The 6,967-nt window shown below is 33.3% G+C and overlaps 1 long non-coding RNA gene across 1 annotated transcript; it reads right to left on the reverse strand.

The window, feature by feature from the left end:
• Positions 1-1,851: 1,851 nt before the first annotated feature.
• On the reverse strand, positions 1,852-6,295 carry LOC130978958 (uncharacterized). The gene is made up of 4 exons (XR_009086497.1): positions 6,172-6,295; positions 3,915-3,997; positions 2,410-2,517; positions 1,852-1,910 (listed from the first exon to the last, which is right to left on the reverse strand). It is a non-coding gene; the product is annotated as an uncharacterized LOC130978958 (long non-coding RNA).
• Between the last annotated feature and the right edge of the window lie 672 nt (positions 6,296-6,967).

A 6,967-nucleotide genomic window follows, 5' to 3' on the forward strand; every position in this document is an offset into this window, starting at 1 on the left:
ACGGTTGTCACAAGGAAAAGTGGGTCACATGTGCTTGAAAAATTGATCTTTGGGAAGAAAAAAATCTGCAAGACTCCACCTAGGAAACCGAACCCATGTGCTCAATAAAGAGGAGAACCTTGTCCTTATTCAGCCTCATATGCACACCGTTCATTTCCTTTCTCTCAACAACATCTTAACCCTTCACTTTAATATGACCAAACCACCAACTCCTTGCTTTGTCTTAATGACTCATGTCCTTGCTACAAATTGGCCAGTAACACTTCATATGCTCACACACCTGGGCCTTATTCTCATGCTCCTTCCATACAATTTGCATCATATTTCATTACACCAAGAACATCACACTGTAGCCATTCTCTTTTTCTCCCACCATTAAGCCATGCTCTAATCAGCTCTTTCCTGTTACACCCTTGTACCAACTTAATGGCTTCATCAAATTCCAGAAGAAGAAAAGAAAAGCAAACAATTGAAGCCGAACCACCCACTTTTGATAACAAGAGACACTACAACAAATTCGGGCTGAGGCAACCCTTTAAAAATGTTGCCTATAATAAGGAAAAGTGTTGCCTTTGATAAAAGGCAACACTTTTCGACAAAAAGCAATGCTTTTTGGGGTGTTGGCTATACGGCCGTTACCTTTGGTCTAAGGCAACGTTTTTATGTATTAAAGGGAACCCTTTTTAAGGCAACCTTCAATAAACGTTGCCTTTTCTGCAAATAAAGCAACTCCGCAAAAGGGTTGCCTTAGAGCACCCAAACACAACGCTTGAGATGAGACGTTATGGCAACACTTTTTACGAGTTGTATTTTCTAATACATAAAACAACACTTGTCCTGAGTTTTTTAAGTTGCCTTTTCATATACCTAAAGCAACACTTGTGCAAATTTTTTCTAGTTGTTTTTTCATATACCTAAAGCAACCCTTGGCCAGATTTTTTTAAGTTACCTTTTTCATATACCTACAGCAACACTTGCCCAGGTTTTTTTAAATTGCCTTTTTTATAGAGCTAATGCAACACTTATGTAAGTGTATTTGCAGTTGTCTTTTTTTAATACCTAAAGCAACACCTTATTGAGTTTCTCTTATGTTCTCTTTTTTAATATCTAAAACAATATATTTTTTACCTTTGTTATATTTATATGACATTTGAAGGATATATAACACCCACATTTGAATAAGCTAATAATATATATTGTATATATATAGAAAGGTCTACCAAGTGCCAATTAACATACTTGCCAAATTACTAAGTCAAATAAGTAATAAACATAAGTAAGCAAAATACATGTTTTTCTGATGACGAACTTAAACCAAAAAGAAACTAAGTTTTCGACTTGAAACCAAAAAGACTTGGTGCTTCACCATTGCGCCAAGAATTGCCTTTATGTCTTCAGAGAACTTCATCCAACAATAAGAAAGCTGCAGTCAAATTTAAAAGAAAAAAAATTATAGTAAAAACATTAGCTATACAATAACATGTATACTCAAGTGTTACAACAATTTAGCACACATATACCTAATCATGATTTGGAATATGAGTCGATGGAGGAGAATGCCGAGGAACTAAATTTGGATCTTGTGCACTATTTGCAGACGATTGCTTAGATCGCAAGAGAGAAAGCGCTTCATCAACATTCATACCAGGAGAAGTTTATTGCAGCATAAGTTTCACAATATCTTCCAATCCTTGCAGTCGTTGCTTATGGTCATCTAATTCAGTTTTTAAAGCTGTTACCTTCTCTTCACTTTGTTTTTTTATTTCATCTATTTCTTTATTTTTCTTAAGAGAAGCTTTTGTAATAGTTCTTCCAAAACATCGAACTCTTCCTGGATTCTCTTTACCAAAAACTTTTTGAAATGCATTAGAAGGAGTTTCTCCAGCTTCTTGGAGATCATCAAGTTTATCCTATAAACACAAACAGCCATAAAACATCCATAAAATAGCAGTCCATGATAGCCATAAAATAGGCATAAAATAGGCATAGAACAGCAACTAAATCAGTCATAAAGCAGCCATGAAACAGCCATAAAATAGTAACTATGATAGCCATAAAATAGCCATAAATTAGCAACCATGACACCCATAAAACAGCCATAAAATAGATACTAAAACAACAACCACGATAGCCATAAAATAACCATAAAATAGCAATTAAAATAACAATCCATGACAGCCATAAAATAGCCATAAAATACCTGTCATGGAAGCCATAAAATAGGCATAACATAGCCATAAAACAGCAACTAAATCAGCCATAAAATAGCAACTAAATCAGCCAAATGACAGCCACAAAGTAGATACTATAACAACAATCATGATAGCCATAAAACAACAAAGAAAATAGCATCCATGACAACCATAAAATAGCATCTAAAACAAGAAAATTATAGAGTAACGAACTTACAATAACAGCCTGTGTTTCTACATCAAGTGTTTTCCCTTTTAGTCCATTCCGAGTTGCAACAAACATTTCAGCTTGATTTGGTTCCTCTTTGTTCTCTTTTTTCTCACGCTACAGACCAAGATAGCAATTACAAAGTTATAACATACTAAAATTAGGGGGAAGTAACGAGTAGAGAATTTTAACTCAAACTTGACCTTACCAAATCAACACGCACTCTTGCAAAATTGATTGGTCCCATTTTATGCCTCCATTGTTGCTTCTTGCGATTTTCAGAATTTATAGCACATATGACCTATGTTTAAAATTTGTATGACGATTGTCAAAGTCCTTCCATGACTGGCCGTCAGCAGGATGCCTTAACTTCTCATCTTTTCTGCGTTCTTCGTCATGCCACCTCATGCTTTTAGCTGTTTCTGAGCACATGAATAGTCTTTGAAGCCTGGGAATTAGGGGAAAGTGTCGCAACGTCTTCACAACAACATTGTGAGATTTTTTTGAAGGCAAAACAACAGCTTCAACTACAGGATGCACAATCCAACGAGAAGCGCCACATTCATGACAAGATGTGTCATTCTCATGCTCTTTCCAATATAGCATGCAATCGTTCGGGCATGCGTCAATCTTCTTATAGTCAAGACCTAAGTCTCTCACCATAGTCTTGGCTTTATTGAAAGAAGTAGGAATATTTAAGTTAGGAACAGCCTCTTTTAGCAACTCTAAGAGAGAAGTAAAAGAGGCATTACTCCACCCATGTTGACACTTTAACAAGTATAATCGGATAGTGAAAGACAACGTAGAAAATCCCTTGCAACTGGGGTATAGTTCTTTGCTAGCCTCTTCAACCAAGTTATAGAATTTCTTTGCTTCTTCATTCATACCTTCTTTTATCCTTTCCGCTTGTGCCACATCCCTAAATCTATCGTCCAATAAGGCGTCCATGTCGTCATACGAGTTAGTCTCAATCTCACTATCAATATCACTATCGCTATCGCTATCAACATCCATGCCAACTACGCTTTCCCCATGATGAATCCATCTCGTATAACCATTAACAAATCCGAAGGCAATCAAATGTATATAAATTGTTTGTCTTTTGTGCCACAAGAAATTACAACACTTTGCACAAGGGCATAAAATTTCCTCTCCTTGCGGGCTTCCAATAGAGTAAGCAAAGTCTAAGAAGTCATTGACACCGTTACTAAACTCAACTTTATCTCTCGGTAAACTCATCCAATCCTTTTCTAAGTCTTGCGAAAACCTAATTATTAATATATTGTTACTACTATTTAACCAAGCATGCAAATAATAATATTCATGCATATTAAGTACATAAAACCATAAAAAGGCACACAACAATATTATTATTAAAATTAAGAAACAATTATATTGTTTATCTAAAGGTAGACTAAATATCAAAAGACATTCAACATAAAAAAAAAAAACTGCACAAAGGTCATAATATACATATGAAAACCTACAAGTATAAGCAAGATAGAAAAACTTACAGAGTCATGGCTCAACAAATTGCAATCTTCAAGTTCTAGAATGTCCACCAATGTTCCTTAAACTCCTCCGAAGCAATCTTTCTCTATAAAAGAGTAAAGTATCAAATTTACATTATTCTTTATAAACAATTTAACTCAATCAAAGTGGCAAATAGAACAATCAATTGAAAAATAATAATCGATTCTATATGAACTTGTTAACTCAGCTAATTACAAAAATTAATAATTTTTTACTTTACATTAAAAATAAATTAATCACTTTAACTTTAAAAGTTATACACCTGAATTCTAATGCTTTTTTAGGTGTGTATATTCTAAAGATATTAAATCCCTGACCATGTTTTTGTGAAGACATAAATTTCTAAGCAAAAGTAAGTACTTATAGGGCTTTGACCACTGAAAAAAGAGTGACACAAGTCATTCTATTGACTAATAGAAGTACCCATGTGTTTCAACAAAAAAAAAAACTATATGAGTATTTAATTTTTGTTTTTTTTTTTTTGAAAAATCAGTTTTAAAACCTGATTTTTTAACAAAAATTTCAAATTAAAACCAGTTTTTGAAAATCCAGTTTTAAAACCAATTTTTTCAACTAAAAATCCAGTTTTAAAACTAGTTTTTAAAAATCCAATTACCAAACCAGTTTTTTAACAAAAAATCCACTTTTAAAACCACTTTTAAGACATGAGACACAGAGAAGCAGAGAAAGTGCTTCAAATTAGACACTATAAATAGTTCTAAAACACACTAAAACTACAGTTAATTGCTGCCTCCATTACTTCACATACAAACACAAATACAAATGCAAAATACTAATTCATGTCATGATTAAAACCAAAACAAATGATAAATTCTGCAGGAAGTATAATGGTAACTCAGGTGAAGGTATATATCACAAGATTCCAAGCAGTATAATAATTAAATAAATAAAATTCCTCTATAGTTAGAATTTACTTTCAATGCGACAGATTACATTACTTTTAGGTAAAATGTAAAATTAAAATTATGTTGTTAACTGTGTAGTTCCTTAACAATCTAAACAAATTAAAAGCTTTATTATAGTTAGAACATAGAAAAGAGAAGCACCCATCAACCAAAATAATATAGGTCATTAGCACTTTTCAGTTTTTGTCATAGAAAAAGCAATTACATGAATCAGAATTAGTGGAGCAATTGGTAAAGAGCGATAGAAAAAGCAATTACATGAATAAATGCATAAAGTCATGAAGATATATGTAAATCAAATTAGTGGATTTGAAATTGGATAACATTATAAAAAGTATATTATCTATACAAGACACATACACACACAACACCAAGACATTAGATTAGACTTGTAATGCACTTATGGGTTCTGTTTGGTTTTTGCATAGGAAGGCATATTTGTCCTATTTGCTGGTGCATGTACTCTGCCACTATCATCAAGTGGTCACAAATCTTTGGAAAGATTCATGTGATAGTAAACCTACACAACTATAGTACAACCATTTGCATTAAAGGACAAACAATTCAACTTAAATCATTATTCTATAAAGTTGATGTCTGTTACTCACCATTCATCAACAGTTACTGATCCATTTCTCACGTACTACGCAAAACAAAACCAATTCAAACATAAAACCAACTAAATAAATGTCTGATGTTATCAGTTACCATTATGCGCTGTCATTCATCTGAGTTTTCATATCAAGAATAATAGAACTTAACTAGCATGCATCTTAATTGCTTCCAATTAATATAGTCTCTATATAAACTTCAAAAGAAACAAACCCTGCATAGCTATAAATGAAAAAGAATAATTTCTAAGAATAATTATCATCAATAGTTCACAACAAAAAATTAAATTAGAACCCAAATTTCACTCTAATAATTAATAACTGATATTTTTTTGTGACATGTAATTAAAAAGAAACAAGAATTAACAACATATAAAGATAGCAATAATCAAATGAAATTAGTAGTGATCATCAGATAACACCAATAATAATATTTTGCCTACAAAACCCTTTGAATCCATGGGAACCATGCTTCTGCAATTTTCTCCAAATCATTATTAAAATAACCATTCTTCTGCATCATATCTATCATCAAATACAACTTTTCCTAATTTGCAAGTACAGATATCTAATTCATATAAGTTTTTTTTTCCAATGGGCACCACTACAGAGACACTAGTTGGAATCGATTGAAGAATTGAATTAAACGGAAGAGAAAATCAAATAGGTAAAATAGAGAGCGCAAGAAGAAAACTAATTACTTGGTGAGCTACGACGGCAGAAGCATTGATCGGAGAGAGTGAAGCTGCGAAGAGGAGGAGGTGAGACAGGGGAAGAAGAGGAAGAACGAGAAGGGTTTCTCAAAGGTGACCGCGTACTTGGGGCCAAGACAGGGGAGGAGAAGCCGTGGAGCAGCGTCCGTGGAGATGATGACCACGAAGAAGAGCACCGCGCCGACGCCTTTGAAAGGGAACACCGCCCCGTCGCCGACAGCACCGCGAACGAGACCAGAAGTTGAACGCCGGGACCTCCTACTGCCGTTTGTGTCCCCTTTTATGTTGATTAGGGAAGTTAGGGCTTATGGTGGGTGCTGGGCATAGTGATGATGAAGTTACTGAAGCACTCACTAGAAATGATTTAAGGAAAACTAAAGGTCTTTCTTTTTTTTCTAAGTTATTTGATTGGAAAGTAAATATTGGGGGGAATAGGATGAAAAGTTTCCCTCTAAAATTTTTAGCTATGAATAATTTTAGGCAACTTTTTATAAATGTTATTTACTCAATTTTTTTTATAACTTTTATAAAATGTTGTATTTTTATTTAAAAATGTTGTCTTAAATATTTTATATTGTAAGATTTTTTAAGTGTTGTTTTAGATATCAAAGACAACAATTTTTGTGGGTGGCCAAAAATTTAGTTATCTTAGCCTTATTCAAAAGTAACACGTCAAAAATGTTGTCTTTGCCTATATAAGGCAACTTTTGTTAAATGTTGCTTCGAATAAGGGTTACCTTAGGCCAAAAATGTTGTAGTGAGATTTAAATCTCAGTTTCATGAA

The sequence above is a fragment of the Arachis stenosperma genome, chromosome 5, assembly GCF_014773155.1.
Source record: "Arachis stenosperma cultivar V10309 chromosome 5, arast.V10309.gnm1.PFL2, whole genome shotgun sequence".
NCBI classification, from domain to species: Eukaryota; Viridiplantae; Streptophyta; class Magnoliopsida; order Fabales; family Fabaceae; genus Arachis; species Arachis stenosperma.